Source organism: Tachyglossus aculeatus, chromosome 1, assembly GCF_015852505.1.
Source record: "Tachyglossus aculeatus isolate mTacAcu1 chromosome 1, mTacAcu1.pri, whole genome shotgun sequence".
Classification (NCBI taxonomy): domain Eukaryota; kingdom Metazoa; phylum Chordata; class Mammalia; order Monotremata; family Tachyglossidae; genus Tachyglossus; species Tachyglossus aculeatus.
In genome coordinates, this window is record NC_052066.1 from 82,779,514 (window position 1) to 82,799,423 (window position 19,910).

Genomic DNA, 19,910 nt, shown 5'->3' on the forward strand with positions numbered 1-19,910 from the left:
TGTAGAAGTCGAAGACAGATATAATAAATGCTTGGATCCACGAGGAAGCCATTTGGATACATTTTAGCATTGTCATGAAGGTAGAATTGACACGATTTGGTGACACTGAGTACGTGGGTTGAATGAGACAGATGAGTTGAGGATAACGCCAAGGTTACAGGCTTGTGAAACAGAGAGGATAGTGGTGCTATTTACGGTGATGGGACAGACAAAGGGAGGTTATGGGTTGCATGAGAAGATGAGGAGCTCTGTTTTAGACATATTGTTTGAGGTGTTAGCGGGACACCCAAGTACAGATGTCCTGAAAGCAAGAGGAAACGCGAGACTACAGAGAAGGAGGGAAGGGGTCCTGGCTGAAGAAGTAAATTTGGAGATCATCGATGTAGAGGTGGTAGTAAAACCCATGGGAGTGAATGAGTTCTCCAAGGGAGTGGGTGTAGGTGGAAAATAGGAGGAGACCCAGGAGGCTGATGTAGAAGTCGAAGACAGATATAATAAATGCTTGGATCCGCGAGGAAGCAATTTGGATACATTTTAGCATTGTCATGAAGGTAGAATTGACATGATTTGGTGACTGAGTATGTGGGTTGAATGAGACAGATGGGTTGAGGATAACGCCACAGTTACAGGCTTGTGAAACAGAGAGGATGGTGGTGCTATCTACGGTGACGGGAAAGACAAAGGGAGGTTAGGGGTTGCATGAGAAGATGAGGAGCTCTGTTTTAGACATACTGTTTGAGGTGTCAGTGGGACATCCAAGTACAGATGTCCTGAAAGCAAGAGGAAAAGTGAGACTACAGAGAAGGAGGGAAGAGGTCCTGGCTGGAGAAGCAAATTTGGAGATCATCGATGTAGAGGTGGTAGTAAAACCCATGGGAGAGAATGAGTTCTCCAACGGAGTGGGTGTAGGTGGAGAATAGGCGGAGACCCAGAACTGAGCCTTGAGGGACCTCCAGTCAGGAGGTGGGAGGCTGCGAAAGAGTGAGGAATAGCAGTCAGAAAGACAGGAGGACAATCATCACCAATCGTATTTATTGAGCGCTTACTGTGTGCAGAGCACTGTACTAAGCGCTTGGGAAGTACAAGTTGGCAACATATAGAGACGGTCCCTACTCAACAGCGGGCTCACAGTCTAAAGGACAACCAGGAGAGGGCAGTGTCGTCAGTGAAACCAACCTTAATTGATAATGGAAAATTATCCAAATACGTCCTGAAGGCAGGAGGAAATGCAAGACTGCAGAGAAGGTTGGGGGTCAGGACTGTTGGGGATCATCTGTGTAGAGATGGTAGTGGAAACCCTGGGAGTTTCAATTTTTACAAGACTAGCAGTTTTCCAACTTTCTAAATGTCAAATTCTTTCATTCATCGCATTGCATTGATCATCTGAGATTAGAAATCATCATTTTTTCCACAATCAGTAAGTCAGGAAGAAATTTTATCTAGAATACTGATCTACCTACATAAATGGCACAATGACAACCTTCCCCCCCAAAAAATAAAATTGCAAAATACACTGCACTTGAAATTTAATCTCAACTTCTGACTGAGTGGCAAAATGAATTCAGTGGCAAAATGATTTCAAGTAAAGAGTATGAGACTGGGAGTTCGCTGACTTGGGTTCATTGATTCATTCATTCAATCGTATTTACTGAGCACTTACTGTGTGCAGCGCACTGTACTAAGAATTTGGGAGGTACAATTTAGCAACAGAGACAATCCCTGCCCACTCTGGGCTTACTGTCTAAAAGGGGTGAGAGACATCAAAACAAGTAAACAGGTATCAGATGGCAGCTCTACGACTGCCCTGCTGTGTGAAATGGGCAAGTCACAACTTCTCTGGGTCTCAGTTTTCTCAGCTGTAAAACAGGGATAAGATGCCTGCTATTCCAACACTTGGACTGCAAACTCCATGTAGAACAGGGTCTCTGCCCAATCTCAACTGGCCTGTAACTAGCCTAAAGAAGCATTTAACAAATACCATAATACCAAAAATGCCAATGCATTAGGTCTTTCTCCTACATTCTGGACACTTCATTACTAAATATCAGCACTAGACAGACTCTAAAGGAAGGAACACAACAACAAAATCCTACATGGCACTGCAGCTGCTCAGAGAAGTCAGGCCTAACAACATTTCTATACTGGAATCATCGGTTCGGTCAAAAATTGACTAGGTTCTAAGCGGTCTCAGAAATTCCACAACTGTTTCAAAAATAAATTTACACAGGAACAGGTATTGAAATACAATACTTAGCACATATGCCAGAAAAAAAAAATGTGTTGCATTAAAATTATACTGTCTTTCGATTTCAAATGAGCCTTGTGTTTCTGAAGATGTTAACCAGTTATTCCTATTCCCAACGAGGCCTGAACAAAATGAACCTGGTAGCTATATGCCCAGCACTGTACTAAGCATTGGGGTACATACAAGATAATCAGGTTGGACACAGTCACTGACCCACGCAAGGCTCACAGTCTCAACCCTCATTTAAAAAAAAACAAAAAACAGATGAGGTAACAAGCACAGAGAAGTTAAATGACTTGTCCAAGGTCACACAGCAGAAACGTGGCGGAGCCAGGATTAGCACCCAGGTCCTTCTTCTACTCTATCCTAATCCTCCTCGACCTCTCAGCTGCCTTCGACACTGTGGACCACCCCCTTCTCCTCAACACGCTATCCGACCTTGGCTTCTCAGACTCTGTTCTCTCCTGGTTCTCCTCTTATCTCTCTGGCAGTTCATTCTCAGTCTCCTTTGTGGGCTCCTCCTCCCCCTCCCATCCCCTTACTGTAGGGGTTCCTCAAGGGTCAGTTCTTGGTCCCCTTCTGTTCTCGATTTACATTCACTCCCTTGGTGAACTCATTCGTTCCCACAGCTTCAACTACCATCTCTACACTGATGACACCCAAATCTACAGCTCTGCCCCTGCTCTCTCTCCCTCCCTTCAGACATCTCCATCTGGATGTCTGCCTGCCATCTAAAACTCAATATGTCCAAGACTGAACTCCTTATCTTCCCTCCCAAACCCTGCCCTCTCCCTGACTTTCCCATCACTGTACACGGCACCGCCATCCTTCCCATCTCACAAACCCGCAACCTTGGTGTCATCCTCGACTCTGCTCTCTCGTTCACCCCTCACATCCAACCCGTCACCAAAACCTGCTGGTCTCACCTCCGTAACATCGCCAAGATCTGCCCTTTCCTCTCCATCCAAACCACTACCTTGCTGGTTCGATCTCTCATCCTATCCCGACTGGATTACTGCATCAGCTTCCTCTCTGATCTCCCATCCTCCTGTCTCTCCCCACTTCAGTCTATACTTCATGCTGCTGCCTGGATCATCTTTGCGCTGAAACGCTTTGGGCACGTTACTCCCCTCCTCAAAAATCTCCAGTGGCTGCCAGTCAACCTACGCATCAGGCAAAAACTCCACACTCTCGGCTTCAAGGCTGTCCATCACCTCGCCCCCACCTACGTCACCTCCCTTCTTTCCTTCTACAACCCAGCCTGCACCCTCCGCTCCTCTGCTGCTAACCTCCTCACTGTGTCTCGTTCTCACCTGTCCCGCCGTCGACCCCCGGCCCACGTCCTCCCCCGGGCCTGGAATGCCCTCCCTCTGCCCATCCGCCAAGCTAGCTCTCTTCCACCCTTCAAAGCCCTACTGAGAGCTCACCTCCTCCAGAAGGCCTTCCCAGGCTGAGCCCCCTCTTTCCTCTCCCCCTCCCCATCCCCCCCACCCTACCTCCTTCACCTCCCCACAGCACCTGTATATATGTTTGTACAGATTTACTACTCTATTTATTTTACTTGTACATATTTACTATCCTATTTATTTTATTTTGTTAATATGTTTTGCTTTGTTGTCCGTCTCCCCATTCTAGACTGTGAGCCCACTGTTGGGTAGGAGCCATCCCTATATGTTGCCAATTTGTACTTACCAAGCGCTTAGTACAGTGCTCTGCACACAGTAAGCGCTCAATAAATACGATTGAATGAATGACTGAATGAATAAATAAATACAATTGAATGAAGGAATGAATGATTTCCAGGCCCATGCTCTATCCACTAGGTCATGCTGCTGCTGTAAAGGATTAAAACAAGAGGGTATGTCTGGAGTGGATTTCAGGAGCATGATAAAATATGCATAAGGGATTTATGGAATCTCCATCCCTAGAGATTTTAAAACCAACATACACACAATCAGTACAGGATGGTTTTGTTACCCAATTGCCCTAGAGGCAAAGAAGAGAGCCAGTTCATTCATTCAATTGTATTTATTGAGCGCTTACTGTGTGCAGAGCACTGTACTAAGCACTTGAGAAGTACCAGTCGGCAACACACAGAGACGGTCCCTACACAACAACAGGCTCACAGTCTAGAAGGGGTAGACAGACAACAAAACAAAACATGTAGACAGGTGTGAAAATTGTCAGAACAAATAGAATTAAAGCTATATGCACATCAACAACAAAATAGAATAGTAAATATGTACAAGTAAAATAGAGTAATAAATCTGTACATATATATTTAGATGGCAGTTTTAGATGGTGTGTATATATACATATACACACAAGTGCTATGGGGAGGGGAAGGAGGTAGGGCGGGGGGAATGGGGAGGAGGAGAGGGAAAAGGGGGCTCAGTCTGGGAAGGCCTCTTGGAGGAGGTGAGCTCTCAGTAGGGCTTTGAAGGGAGGAAGAGAGCTAGCTTGGCGGATGTGTGGAGGAAGGGCATTCCAGGCCAAGGGAAGGACGTGGGCCAGGGGTTGATGGCAGGACAGGCGAGAATGAGACACGGTGAGGAGGTTAGCAGCAGAGGAGCGGAGGGTGTGGGCTGGGCTGTAGAAGGAGAGAAGGGAGGTGAGGTAGGAGGGGGCGAGGTGATGGAGAGCATTGATGCCGAGATGGAGGAGTTTTTGCTTGATGCGTAGGTTGACTGGCAGCCACTGGAGATTTTTGAGGAGGGGAGTAACATGCCCAGAGCATTTCTGCACAAAGATGATCCAGGCAGCAGCATGAAGTATAGACTGAAGTGGGGAGAGACAGGAGGATGGGAGATCAGAGAGGAGGCTGATGCAGTAATCCAGTCGGGATAGGATGAAAGATTGAACCAGCAAGGTAGCGGTTTGGATGGAGAGGAAAGGGCGGATCTTGGCGATGTTGTGGAGGTGAGACTGGCAGGTTTTGGTGGTGGATTGGATATGTGCAGTGAATGAGACAGCGGAGTCGAAGATGACACCAAGGTTGCGGGCTTGTGAGACGGGAAGGATGGTAGTGCCGTCTACAGTGACGGGAAAGTCAGGGAGAGGATAGGATTTGGGAAGGACGATAAGGAGTTCAGTCTTGGACATCAGCCAGTTGATTTAGGACCCACCTGGCTCTATGATTCTGCAGAGGAAAGCTCATCACAACTTTCCTCTCTCCTCCTAGTCACAGTCAACTGAAACCTGGTCACCACTCTCAACCCTGGACTCGCAGCTTTCGCCTCCCAGAGAGAGAAGAGGAGCCAAGGATGATGTCGCCGTTGCAAGCTTCGGAAACAGAGAGGAGCGCGGTATGGTAAATTGGGAAGGGAAAATTAGGAAATGGAGAGGATTTAAGAGGGAAAGTAAAAAGATCAGTTTTAGGTACATTGAGTTTCAGGTGCTGGCAGGACAGCTATATGGAGTTGTCTCACAAGCCAAAGGAAATACAAGATTGCAAATGGGAGTGGTGTGTATGTGGAGGGGAGTGGGGGGTGTCAGTGGCTAATGAGACAGATTTGGAAGTCATCCACACAGACATGGCGGTTGAAGTCAAGGGGGAGGATACACTCCCCCAAAAATAATACTAACAATAACATTTGTTAAGCGCTTAATATGTGCCAAGCAGTGAGGTACAAAAGAAGATAATCTGGTCAGGCACAGTCCCCCACAGGGATCACAGTCTAAGGGGGAGGGAGACTGGGTGTTGAAACCCATTTTGCTGATGAGGAAACCGAGGCACTGAGAAGTTAAGTCACTTTCCCAAGGCCATGAAGCCAGGATTGCAACCTCTATCTCCTGGGAGGGTCTGTGCTCTATCCATTAGGCCATGCTGCTTCTGTAGTGAGTATAAGGCATGATGGACAGAGGATCAAGAAGAGAGTCTTAAGGAAAAGCCACAGTTGGGGGTGAAAGGCAGAAGAGGAGTCAGTGAAAGAACAACTGGGGAGGCATGAGGAAAACCAGGAGTGAACTGTGCCAGTGAAACCACAACTAGAGAGGACTGCCAGGTGTAGGAGTGGTCCACAGGATCAAAGGCAGCTGAAACGTCAGTCAGTCAGTCAGTCAATCATATGTACTGAGCATTTGCCTCGGGCAGAGCATTTGTTCTGAGGGCTTGGGAGAGTACAATATAACAATAAACACACATTCCTTGCCCACAACAAGCTTACAGTCTAAAGATGAGTTTACAAATCCAAGGATTAGTAACAGAGGTCACTGGTACAGTTGGAGAGTGCAATTGGCAGATATGGGTCTTTCAGTGGCATGCAGCAAGGGGTTATGTTGTCTAAGCCACACAAATTGGTTAACTTTGTTGTGGGCAGAAACTGTAAAGGTCTAATGGGAGGGAGAAGGCTGGAATAGCTAAAATTAGGTTTTTAAGAGTACCCCTGCATTTATCCAGGAATCCCTGGATTATGAAGGCTCCACAAATACTGCTTTGGACTCTAAATAGGTAAGCCAAAGACAGCACAGAGGGCTCACATGTTCTCCTGTGCCTGAGCCCTCTGTGCTCTCTTTGGCTTATCTATTTAATTTTGTTTGACATCTAATTTCACAGACCTCTCTCTTTCTGCTGTTTGCTAATTACACACAGGGTTGCCTACTTGTGAACTTTGCTTTTCCTGGACACTCTGACTAGCGTTGATAATTGTGAGCTGGCCTTATAAAAGCCGCTGACCCGGAATGAACACAGTCAGTAATTTAACAAAGTGCCAAGGGTGATTTTCCCTAGTTTTGAAAATTTGGTTTCCCAAGCAAGAAAATGGTCTACAGGAATATATAAGACACCACTAAGCAGCTATAACAATTACAACTCATTTCTAAGATTTGAGGTCAGAAAATAGTGACTGAAATAGCCTGATTCTGATTGCTTCCCTAAGCTCTTTGACAGTACACACTATATACTCATTCATTCATTCATATTTATTGAGTGCTTACTGTGTGCAGAGTACTGTACTAAGCGCTTGGGAAGTACAAGTCGGTAACATATGGAGACGGTCCCTACCCAACTATGGGATCACAGTCTAGAAGGGGGGATATCATACAAAGTCATCCAAAGGCAGGGTATATCACGGCTGTACTCTACCAGCCTGGAAGAACAAACTTATTAAAGTTACACAAATAATAATAATAATGATGATGGTATTTGTTAAGCGCTTACTGTGTGCAAAGCACTGTTCTAAGCACTGGGGAGGTTACAAGGTGAACAGGTTGTCCCTCGTGGGGCTCGCAGTCTTAATCCCCATTTTACAGATGAGGTAACTGAGGCCCAGAGAAGTGAAGTGACTTGCCCAAAATCACACAGCTGACAAGTGGTGGGGCCGGGATTTGAACCCATGACCTCTGACTCCAAAGCCCGGGCTCTTTCCACTGAGCCATGACTATCCCAAACATGCTGCAGGACGCTGCAGAAGATGATTATTTGAGCTAACTCCATAGATTCTCCTAAGTCCAGATGCTTCCACACAGGCCAGGGGTGCAGTTAGCTAGCCGGCTACCAGCCCAGGAATGGTTTGCTGGCCCTCGTATCCTAGCGACCCACTACCCCAGGGCTAATGGGGTGAGGCAGCCCACGGTCTAGCAGAAAAAGCCCGGGCCTGGGAATCAGGGAAAAAGTGTTCTACTCTCAGCTCTGCTTGCCTGCTGCGTGATCTTGGGCAAGTCCCTTAACTTCTCAGTGCCTGTTTCTTCATCGGTAAAACGGGGGTTCGGTTCCTGTTCTCCCTCCCATCTTGGGGGCTGTGAGCCTCGCGTGGGACGGTGATTGGGTCTGACCTGATTCACCTGTATCTACCCCAGCACTTAGTACAGTGATCGACACATAGTAAGTACTGAAAGAATACAAATTCGTTATACAATTAACATTTGTATGCATTATATACAAAAAATTCTATCATAAAAGATGGTAGTGTTGTCAAGCTACAAAAGAGTGTGTAATTAGAAATTTAAGTGTCATTCACCTTAATTCAACATTCCTTATATTGAAGGCTGCCACTAAACTATTATTTAATACTTCCATCCGGTCAAATCTTCATTTGACCGCACCCTTGCCTCTCTCTCCCCTCCCTCAACAGCTGCTGCTAAGTGTGGCCTCTGGAACCCCTGCTATAAGTAAGCTCCCTTTCATCCTGGACCTATTCCTTTCCAGGTCTCTACTCCTCCTCACCCTAACTGAAACATGGCTGTCTCCAGACGACGTGACCTCTTCTGCTGCTCTCTCCAGGGGGAGGCCTCTTCTTCTCCCACTCCCCCAGACTCACCGGAAAAGGAGGAGGTGTCGGTTTCCTTCTCGCCCCCCAATGTCGCTTTCACACTATCCCTCCTCCCCCTTTCCTTTCCTTCCTTTCCTTTGAAGCCCACATTATTTGCCTCTACCACCCCCTCCAGATTCTTGTAGACGTCATCTACCCCCCCCGCCCCACCTCCAACTTCTTTAACGATTTTGACCCCTTCCTCACCTTCCTTCTCTCCTTTCCCTTGCCCACTCTGATCCTCGGAGACTTCAACATCCACATGGATATCCCTAACGACTCTTCTGCCACCCGCCTTCTATCTCTCCTTGACGCTGCCAACCTCTTCCTCCACCCCACGTCACCCACTCACCAACTTGGTCACACCCTCGACCTCATCATCTCCTACCGCTGCACTGTGTCCACCCTCACCAACTCTGAAATCCCTCTCTCTGATCATAATCTTCTCACCTGCCTCCTCACTCACACACCTTTCCCCTGTAAATCCATATTACTCCCTCAGAGATCTCCACTATCTTGACCCCATCCATCTTTCTGAGCGCCTCACACCCCACCTCGCTTCCCTTTCCTCTGTACCCAATCTTGATGATCAGATTACTGCTCTCAACTCTACCCTTTCTACTCAGCTAGACTCGCTCGCTCCCCTTTCCCTTCGCCGCTCTCGTAGCACTAACCCACAGCCCTGGGTCACTGCCACTGTCCGCCTTTTTCGCTCTTATGCTCGAGCTGCCGAACGCTGCTGGTGAAAGTCTAAACACCATGCCAACCTCGTTCACTTCAAGTTTATCCTTTCCTGCCTTAACTCAGACCTCTCCTCTGCCGGACAAAACTATTTCTCCTCCCTTGACACCCATGCCCATCATCCCCGTCAGCTCTTCCGTACATTCAACTCCCTTCTCAGGCCCCTGGTTCCTCCCCCTCCTCCTTCCCTCACCCCCAACGATCTGGCCTCCTACTTCATTAATAAAATTAAATCCATCAGGTCTGGGCTCCCCAAAGTCACTCCCCGCCCCCCTTCTCCAACCGCCCGGCTCTCAACACTCTCCACTATTCTCCCATCCTTCCCAGCAGTATCCTCAGAGGAGCTCTCCTCCCTCCTCTCAAGTGCTACTCCAGCCACCTGTGCTTCTGACCCCATTCCCTCTCATCTTATGAAATCTCTCGCTCCATCCCTTCTCCCCTCCTTAACTTCCATCTTCAACCACTCACTCTCTACTGGTTCCTTCCCCTCTGCCTTCAAACATGCCCACGTCTCTCCCATCCTAAAAAAAACCCTCTCTTGACCCCACCTCACCTTCTAGTTATCGCCCTATCTCCCTCCTAACATTCCTTTCCAAACTCCTCGAATGAGTCGTCTACACGCGCTGCCTCGAATTCCTCGACAGCTCTCTCCTCAACCCCCTCCAGTCTGGCTTCCGTCCCCCAACATTCCACAGAAACTGCCCTCTCAAAGGTCACCGATGATGTACAGCTTGCAAAATCCAACGGCTCATACTCTATCCTAATCCTCCTCGACCTCTCAGCTGCCTTCGACACTGTGGACCACCCCCTTCTCCTCAACACGCTATCCGACCTTGGCTTCACAGACTCCGTCCTCTCCAGGTTCTCCTCTTATCTCTCCAGCCATTCATTCTCAGTCCCTTTTGCAGGCCCCTCCCCCTCCCATCCCCTTACTGTGGGGGTTCCTCAAGGTTCAGTTCTTGGTCCCCTTCTGTTCTCGATCTACACTCACTCCCTTGGTGACCTCATTCGCTCCCACAGCTTCAACTATCATCTCTACGCTGATGACACCCAGATCTACATCTCTGCCCCTGCTCTCTCTCCCTCCCTCCAGGTTCGCCTCTTCTCCTGCCTTCAGGACATCTCCATCTGGATGTCTGCCCGCCACCTAAAACTCAACACGTCCAAGACTGAACTCCTTATCTTCCCTCCCAAACCCTGCCCTCTCCCTGACTTTCCCATCACTGTTGACGGCACTACCATCCTTCCCGTCTCACAAGCCCGCAACCTTGGTGTCATCCTCGACTCCTCTCTCTCGTTCACCCCTCATCCAAGCCATCACCAAAACCTGCCGGTCTCACCTCCACAACATTGCCAAGATCCACCCTTTCCTCTCCATCTACACCGCTACCCTTCTCGTTCAACTCTCATCCTATCCCATCTGGACTACTGCATCAGCCTTCTCTCTGATCTCCCATCCTCCTGTCTCTCCCTACCTCAATCCATACTTCATGCCGCTGCCCGGATTGTCTTTCTCCAGAAACGCTCTGGGCATGTTACTCCCCTTCTCAAAAATCTCCAGTGGCTACCAGTCAACCTACGCATCAGGCAAAAACTCCTCACCCTGGGCTTCAAGGCTGTCCATCACTTCGCCCCCTCCTACCTCACTTCCCTTCTCTCCTTCTACAGCCCAGCCCGCACCCTCGGCTCCTCTGCCGCTAATCTCCTCACCGTGCCTCGTTCTCGCCTGTCCCGCCGTCGACCCCCGGCCCACATCATCACCCGGGGCTTGGAATGCCGTCCCTCTGCCCATCCGCCAAGCTAGCTCTCTTCCTTCCTTCAAGGCCCTACTGAGAGCTCACCTCCTCCAGGAGGCCTTCCCAGACTAAGCCCCCTTCTTTCTCTCCCCCTCCTCCCCCTCCCCATGCCCCCGCCTTACCTCCTACCCCTCCCCACAGCACCTGCATATATGTATATATGTTTGTGAGTATTTATTACTCTTTCATTTATTTTATTTGTACATATTTATTCTATTTATTTTATTTTGTTAATATTATTTGTTTTGTTGTCTGTCTTCCCCTTCTAGACTGTGAGCCCACAACTGGGTAGGGACTGTCTCTATATGTTGCTAACTTGTACTTCCCAAGCACTTAGTACAGTGCTCTGCACACAGTAAGCGCTCAATAAATACGATTGATTGAATGAATGAATTTATCTGAACAGGATTCTGAGCTATGCCAAATTTCCTGATTTTTTGATGAGTGCATTAGTACCACTTCTCGTTTTAGGTATGTAATGACTACACAGAAATCACGAACGTGGCCGTAGCCTGACCGAAAACAGATCTTTGAAATCTCAATCTGACAAGAGAATATTACTTAAATGCTAAAAGTCTCATACGTGGAGATTCTTTTTCCTACTACCGTTACTGAACGGTCTTAAAACTGGAAAACTCTTCTCTCCAAACTATCTCAGTGTAGGGGTCTGCAAACCTAGTGCAGAAGCACCATAAAAATGAAGTCTTTGAGCCACTGGGCTCTCAAGAGCCAAGGGTAGAGGCACTGCGGCTGCTGGGTCAGGGGGGACATCGCGTTCTACTCGATGAGTTAAACGCCTCTAGGGAAATGGAGGCCCAGGCCATTGTCCGCTTGGTTTGGGGCTTAGGCCGATCCTGGAGAGTGACCCAGATGGCGGGAGAGGCCTAGGAGAGAGGGCTGGGCTTTCCTGCTTGGCAAACCGAAAACCCCAAGAACCTCACTCCAACCACTATATGGCTTTGATCCCCCTTCCCTGCCAGAGGCTCCTTTGTAGTCTCCCCAAAAGACAAAAGGAAGGAAAAGGGTTATGATCAGGGAGAGGAATAAGGCTCTCTTCTCTGGCCCTATGGTGAAGGCTATGTGGGATGGAAACTACTACTATAACCCAGTCCATACACTTGGCTCCTCTAATGCCGACGTACTCACTGAACCTCAATCTATCTCACTGCTGGCCCCTTGTCAAGGTCCTCCCTCTGGCTTAGAATTCCCCTCGGCTTCATAACTGCCAGACCATCGCTTTCCCCAACTTCAAAGCCTTTGAAAAAAATACCCATCTCCTCCAAGGGGCCTTCCCTAAGCTCCCACTTGGCTTGTCTAAGCCCTTGTCTGCTGCATGACCTTGGGCAAGTCACTTAAATTCCCTGTGCCTCAGTTACCTCATCTGTAAAATTGGGATTAAGACTGTAAGCCCCATGAAGGACATGGGCTGTGTCCAATCTGATTATTTTGTATCCATCGCAACGCTTGGTACTGTGGCTGGGACAGAGTAAGCACTTAATACCATTAAACTAAAAAATATCCACCAAACTGAGACTAAGTTAACTGTTCCACAAACAATGGTGCTTATTGAGCAGCTGTGGTGTGTAGAGCACTGTACTAAACAATTAAACAACTGTGTAACAATTTGAGGTTTTTGAAAACCTTAAAGATGGCACTCAAGTACATTTTCTCTTAATGAATTAAGAAGCACCTCACATTTTTTGAGGATGATGTAGTAAAGATTCAGGAAAAAAATGGATACTATGTTCAGATTTGCCCAGCATAGATCATTTCTCTAAGCAAATAGTTGTTGGTGTTTTCTAAGGTTGTTTTCATCTGAAAGCAATCTAAATGGTACATAGAGTTGACCACTGTTTTCAAAGGTGACATTACAAACAGTAAGGTGCTATGTACAGATCTAAAAATTACATATTATGATTTGTTTATAATAAGAATGGTATTTGTTAAGCACTTACTATGTGTCAAGTACTGTTCTAAGCAATGGGGTAGGTACACGATTATCAGGTTACACAGTCCTATACTTTATATTAACATCTGTCTCCCCCTCCAGTACTGTTGTACTGTACTCTCCCAAACACTTAGTATAGTGCTCTGCATACAGTAAGTACTCAATAAATACCACTGATGACAAAAATGCCATTGACGGTGCTACCCCAAGAGAAAGGAAGGTTGCAAACGTGCTGGATTTTTAAAATGGAACGTGAACATCTCTTTTTCAATTCTACCACATTTCTAGAGGGTTTCTCCCTTTCAAACCAGAGATTTCAGTATAATTTTATTTTCTGATTTCTTAGTAGAATGGAGAGAGAGGGGAGAGGGAGAGGGGAGAGGGAGTGTGTGGGGGTGTGGAGAGGGTGTGTGTGTGTGCCTGTCTGTCTCTCTCCCCACCACCATCACCCCCGCCCAGGAATGGGGATAAGCTTTAGGTGTGAGAAATCAGGACTGAGAACTTGAGCAGAGGAATTGATTATAGTTCTTGTGGCTTGCACAGAGCTACTTGTTCTCTCTCCACACCCACCCTGTCAAGTTCCCACTAGGGCACAACGTGGCAGAGGGAAGGCAGGAAGCCCTAGAATATGTTTTCTACTGGTGAATCTCATAAAGCAAGAGCGGGACATAGGGTTGAGGCCATCACATTCCTTTTTTAAGAAGGCCTTGTTAATAATAATAATAATAATAATAATAATAATAATAATAATAATAATAATTGGCATTTGTTAAGCGCTTACTATGTGTTCTAAGCGCTGGGGAGGATACAGGGTGATCAGGTTGTCCCCCGTGGGGCTCACAGTCTTAATCCCCATTTTACAGATGAGGTAACTGAGGCCCAGAGAAGTTAAGTGACTTGCCCAAGATCACACAGCAGACACGTGGCGGAGTTGGGATTCGAACCCATGACCTCTGACTCCAAAGCCCGTGCTCTTTCCACTGAGCCACGCTGCTTCTCATCAACATGGTACAGCTTTTACTTCCATTACAGATGGTCGCACAAAAAAATACAATTACAGAATAAGCTATCATCATTGTGCTTGGAATAGCCCTCTTCCTTTCCATTATTTATAAAGAATCTACTGTAGGTTAGGGTATTCTCTGGAGAATTCTCTCAGGCCACTAGGATACTATTCTGTAAAATCTCTCTGCAGTGTACTAAATCATACTACATTAAGCGTGGGATCTGGCAACTACTAAAAGTTTGACGGCCCTCAAGTTTGTTAAAAACCTAACGTCACTTTGTGGATATGCGATTAAATCTTTCTTTTTAAATTGCTGCTAAAATCTAAGTCTATCAAATTCCAGAGCATTTGGGCAGTTTATTTTCCTGCTTTTATTGTTTAGAAAAAGAATTTAAATTACTTTTTAATTTACCTGTCCTTGGATTAAGATACTTTCATGTCTTAAATGTGATGCTTAAAAATCCACTAGAAAATGTCTTACACAAACAAAAACTCTAAAATTATATCACAGAATAGAAAGTCACTTATTTCATGCTATTAACTAAACTGAATATTTCCCCAAATTAATTTTTTGTGCTGCATATAATTTGCTTTACATACAGTTGTGCAGCATATAACCATATCTCACAGAATTCTCAGAAAGTAACACATTTACTTCGTACAGAATCTACAATGCTGTGCAAATCTGGGCGTTTAAAGCTGTGACTGTCAATACACTCATGTTTCCCAGTTCAAGAAGCAAACACTGACAAAATGAGCTTTTCCTCCAAAAAGTTAAAATTTTAGAATTGATATACAAATTAGGTTTTTTTTACAGTTTAAACATGTAATATGGTTTTAATATTAATTGGCTTCAATAGCTTTCTTCCCATTAAATACAATCTAGAAAATCTAAACAAATTCACTTCCCAAGCGCTTAGTACAGTGCTCTGCACACAGTAAGCACTCAATAAATACGATTGAATGAATGAATTAATTAATTAATAGACTAGGTCATACAAATGCATACTGCAGCTAATTCTCTGGAAATCAGAACCTTTGGTTAGATCTGAGGAATACCATGAAATTATGAATTAGGTTTCTTTCACAGTACCTCAGAATTGAAGACTCTTCACTCATTCATCTTCCCACAAAGCTCTGTGGTGAATTTATGTGAAATACCAACTGATAATTACCTCACTCTTTGATAAATATGAAAAGTCAACAGCTAATTCTCCCATCATAAAAGATGACTATGCCTATAAAAGACAAGCACCACTTCGGAAATAAAATATGACCATGAAAGCCTATTAAAAAATAAATTACCACCCTCTGGACTATCGTCAATTAGCTAGCCACCTCATCCACAGCCCCATCCTTTCCAAGCTGTCCTCTTCTCCTAGCAAGACCTCCTTCTCCAAAGCCTTGCCCCTAGCTCTGATGCCTCTTCTGGTCTCCACTCCCTTCCTAGAAGCAAAAGCCCACTTTTTTGATAATTGCGCTATTTGTTAAGCCTTTATGCTTTATGCTAAGCACTGTACTAAAAGTACTGGAGAAGATACAAGATACCCAGGTCAGGCAATCCCATTCACTCATTCATTCATTCAGTCGTATTTATTGAGAGCTTACTGTGTGCAGAGCACTGTACTAAGCACTTGGGAAGTAGAAGTCGGCAACATATAGAGACGGTCCCTACCCAACAACGGGCTCACAGTCTAGAACGAGGAGACAGACAACAAAACAAAACATATCAAAATAAAATAGAATAGTAAATATGTACAAGTAAAATAGAGTAATAAATCTGTACAAACATATATACAGGTGCTGTAGGGAGGGGAAGGAGGTAGGGTGGGGGGATAGGGAGGGGGAGAGGAAGGAGGGGGCTCAGTCTGAGAAGGCCTCTTGGAGGAGGTGAGCTCTCAGTAGGGCTCTGAAGGGAGGAAGAGAGCTAGCTTGGTGGATGTGTGGAGGGAGGGCATTCCAGGCCAGGGGGAGGACGTGGGCCGGGGGGTCGACGGCGGGACAGGCGAGAACGAGGCACAGTGAGGAGGTTAGCGGCAGAGGAGCAGAGGGTGCGGGCTGGGCTGTAGAAGGAGAGAAGGGAGGTGAGGTAGGAGGGGGCGAGGTGATGGACAGCCTTGAAGCCGAGAGTGAGGAGTTTTTGCCTGATGCGTAGGTTGACTGGCAGCCACTGGACATTTTTGAGGAGGGGAGTAACATGCCCAGAGAGTTTCTGCACATAGATGATCCGGGCAGCAGCGTGAAGTATAGACTGAAGTGGGGAGAGACAGGAGAATGGGAGATCAGACAGGAGGCTGATTCAGTAATCCAGTCGGGATAGGATGAGAGATTGAACCAGCAAGGTAGCGGTTTGGATGGAGAGGAAAGGGCGGATCTTGGCGACGTTCCGGAGGTGAGACCGGCAGGTTTTGGTGACGGATTGGATGTGAGGGGTGAACGAGAGAGCAGAGTCGAGGATGACACCAAGGTTGCGGGCTTGTGAGATGGGAAGGATGGTAGTGCTGTCTACAGTGCTAGGAAAGTCAGGGAGAGGGCAGGGTTTGGGAGGGAAGATAAGGAGTTCGGTCTTGGACAATCCCACATGAGGCTCACATCAGTCATCATCAATCGTATTTATTGAGCGCTTACTATGTGCAGAGCACTGTGCTAAGCGCTTGGGAACTAAGCGCTCACAGTCTAATGCAACACCGCATTCTCTGCTCAACTCAACTCTTACTCCTTTGCCCTTCCTCTCACATTCCAAAACATCACATCCCTGGATCACCCCCCTACAGTCCCACTTCCCCCACTTCTACCCTCATGCAGCTGAGTGCTGTTGGCCAAAATCAGAAGCCAGAACAACCTGGAGGACAACTCTTCCAAGATGAGAATAAATATCTCAGATATTTATTATCTAATAAGTAATAAATAAATAATAAAGAATAAATATCTCTTAGAGAAGCAGTGTGGCTCAGTAGAAAGAGCCCAGGCTTGGGAGTCAGAGGTCATGGGTTCTAATCCCAGCTCCGCCACATCAGCTGTGTGACCTTGGGCAAGTCACTTAACTTCTCTGAGCCTCAGTTACCTCATCTATAAAATGGGGATGAAGACTGTGAGTCCCACACGGGACAACCTGATCACCTTGTATCCACCTCCAGCGCTTAAAACAATGCTTTGCACATAGTAAGCGCTTAACAAATGCCATCATCATTATTATTATTATTATTAAATGTACTTTTCAATAAATCAGTTATCAGAAATGGAGTTTCTCAATTACTCCTTAGAGCTAAGAGTTTACTGGTATTTCTAAAAGCCACTTAAAATAAGAATCATGGTTATTTGTTAAGCGTTTACTATGTGCCAAGGACTGTTCTAACATAAGTTCCTCAGTCCCAATTTCTTAGGCAGTTATGGCAAACCGGGGTGAGAATCGATAGCAAGGAAAGCCTCCAAACTGGACAATTAAAAAGACAAACCAAGCTACCAATTATGAATTTCTTAAAATCTCCAGAGGTTGGAGAGGGGAAAGTTGCCATTAAAAAAAAAATTAACTTGGCTCTGCAGTTGATTTTTCCATGACCCAATGAGAAAAGATCCTACACATTTTCTGAACGGAAGCCAGGTTAAGAAACCTTAGTAGTTGCCAAGGAACTGGGTTGCACAAAAGCTATATTGAGGAAAGCTCTGACCTCAAAGTAGAGATAAAACCCCAAGTAAAGTTCAGAAATCAACTTCGAGTTTCCTGGCTCTAACAGATAAAGATTCCGTTTCTGAATCATTCTGCCATTATAGCACAGAAAAGGGAGCTGTGGGGATAGTGCACTTCCCACTGAAGTCACGACTGAGGGTTTTAGGTCTTCCTTTTCTCCCCATTCATCCTTACATCTGGGGGTGATGTTTTTCCAGCTATGGAAAGCATTATTAAACAATCTTTTGTAATAGCTCCGGTTTGTATATTTTGCTCCAATTTTATCAATCTTCACTTCAAAAAAATGGATATTTTTAGATAGCATAGTGTTTCACGGCTGTTGAATTAAGAGAAGGAAATTAAAACTGTTCTGTCATTCTATCTTCAAGTGCAACTAGGTAACACAAAGTCAAAAGGTGGAAAAACGCACTACATACCCAAGTACTACTTTCACAACCGCATTTTTTTTAACCTTTTAAAAAGCATTTCGTACTTTACCAAGTGGTGACTGTTGAGCACTTAACCTATCTTGCCTTGACTACTGTATCTGCCTCCTCACTGACCTCCCTGCCTCCTGTCATCCCCACTGGAGTCCATACTTCACCACCAACAGAAATTCCCTATCGATGGCTTAAAAGCTCACAATCACCTCCTATCTCACCTCGCTGATTTCCTACTACAAAGCAGCACGTTCACTTGGCTCCTCTACCACCACCCTACTCACCGTACCTCCTCTCTCACCTGAGAAGTATCTCACCTCTCTCACCGCTGACCCCTTGCCCACATCCTGCCTCCAGCCAGTAAGTAATAAATACAATTGAATGAATATTCATAACTCATTTACTGCTATTAATGTCTGTCTTTCCTTCTAAACTTTAATAATTATTATTGTGGTATTTGTTAAGTACTTACTAGGTGCCAAGCACTGTCTAAACGGTGGTGTAGACACAAGGTAATCAGGTTGTCCCATGTGGGGCTCACAGTCTTCAGCTCCATTTTACAAATGAGGTAACTGAAGTCCAGAGAAGTTAAATGGCTTGCTGAAGGACACACAGCAGTCAAGTGGCAGAGCCAGGATTAGAACCCACATCCTCTTGACTCCCGAGTACATGCTCTTTCCACTAAGCCACGCTGCTTAAACTCCTTGTGGGCAGGGAATATCCCTACAAACTGTTATACTGCATTCTCCCAAGTGCTTAGTACAGTGCTCTGCACATGCTACATGCTCAATAAAGGTGACTGATTGCTTGCATTCTGTTTGACATCGCAGAGCTATGTATTTTGTTGATTAGCTACATCATATGAAAAACAGATCCATTCCTTCAAGAGGTTTAATAAAATGAATTTTATATATAACAACTTCAGCACTAGCAGCAGAAAAACATGAGCAAAAGTTAAATCCTCACAAGCTCCCAGACCATTTATGTACAAATCTTTCTGCTCAACCACTTCTGCCTATCTGTAATTTATTTTAGGATCTGTCTCTCACTACTTTGCAAACTCACTGAGGGCAGGTATGATGTCTACTAATTCTGTTGTATTCTTCCCAAGCATTTAGCAAAGTGTTCTGCCCATATGCTCAGTAAAAACTAATAACTGATTAACTGATTGACAGCAGGGTATACGGCCAGGTGATAGGCTTTGGAGAAGCTAATATAACAGTGTGAGCAGGGAGTAGCCCATGAAGAGAGCCAATAAATGAAATTGAGAGTCTCAAGCTGGCTGAGAAGGGAAATGGCAACCTTTGAGGAGTAAGGAAAGGGGAAATGGGAGATTAAGGCACAAGAGGAGGAAGTCCGAAATGCAGAGGGGTAGTAGAAGCTGAAGACAGGGTGAACACTGGAGTAGCTAAGAAGCAGGTTTGTAAACCATCTGGCTAGTGACGAGGGCTCAAGCTATGAGAATGGATGAGTTCCCCAAAAGGGTGAACAGAGAGGAAGAAAAGCAAGGGACCCAGCACAAAGCCTAATGGGAAACCCACATTTAGGGGATGAGAAGAGAAAAAGAATAAAAGGAAACAGAAAAGGTGGCGGCGTTCTAAGGAGAATCAATCGGCATTATTTTTTAAGCACTTTACTGAGTGTCCAGAGCACTGCGCTAAATGCACAAGAGCATAATATAATAAAATCAGGTGACCCACAGTGCCAAAGCCTGCTGAGAGGACAAAATAGACCTCGCTGGCTTGGCTACAAGGAGGTCAGAAGTAACTCTGGAGATTGCGGTCTCGGTGGATTGAAGGGGAGGAAACTTCTGTCTTGT

The 19,910-nt window shown here is 45.8% G+C and overlaps 1 protein-coding gene across 6 annotated transcripts in view; it reads right to left on the reverse strand.

The window, feature by feature from the left end:
* The window catches only part of CAB39 (calcium binding protein 39), a 93,273-nt gene that overhangs the window by 35,302 nt on the left and 38,061 nt on the right, over positions 1-19,910 (reverse strand). The gene's annotated exons all lie outside the window — the stretch shown is intronic.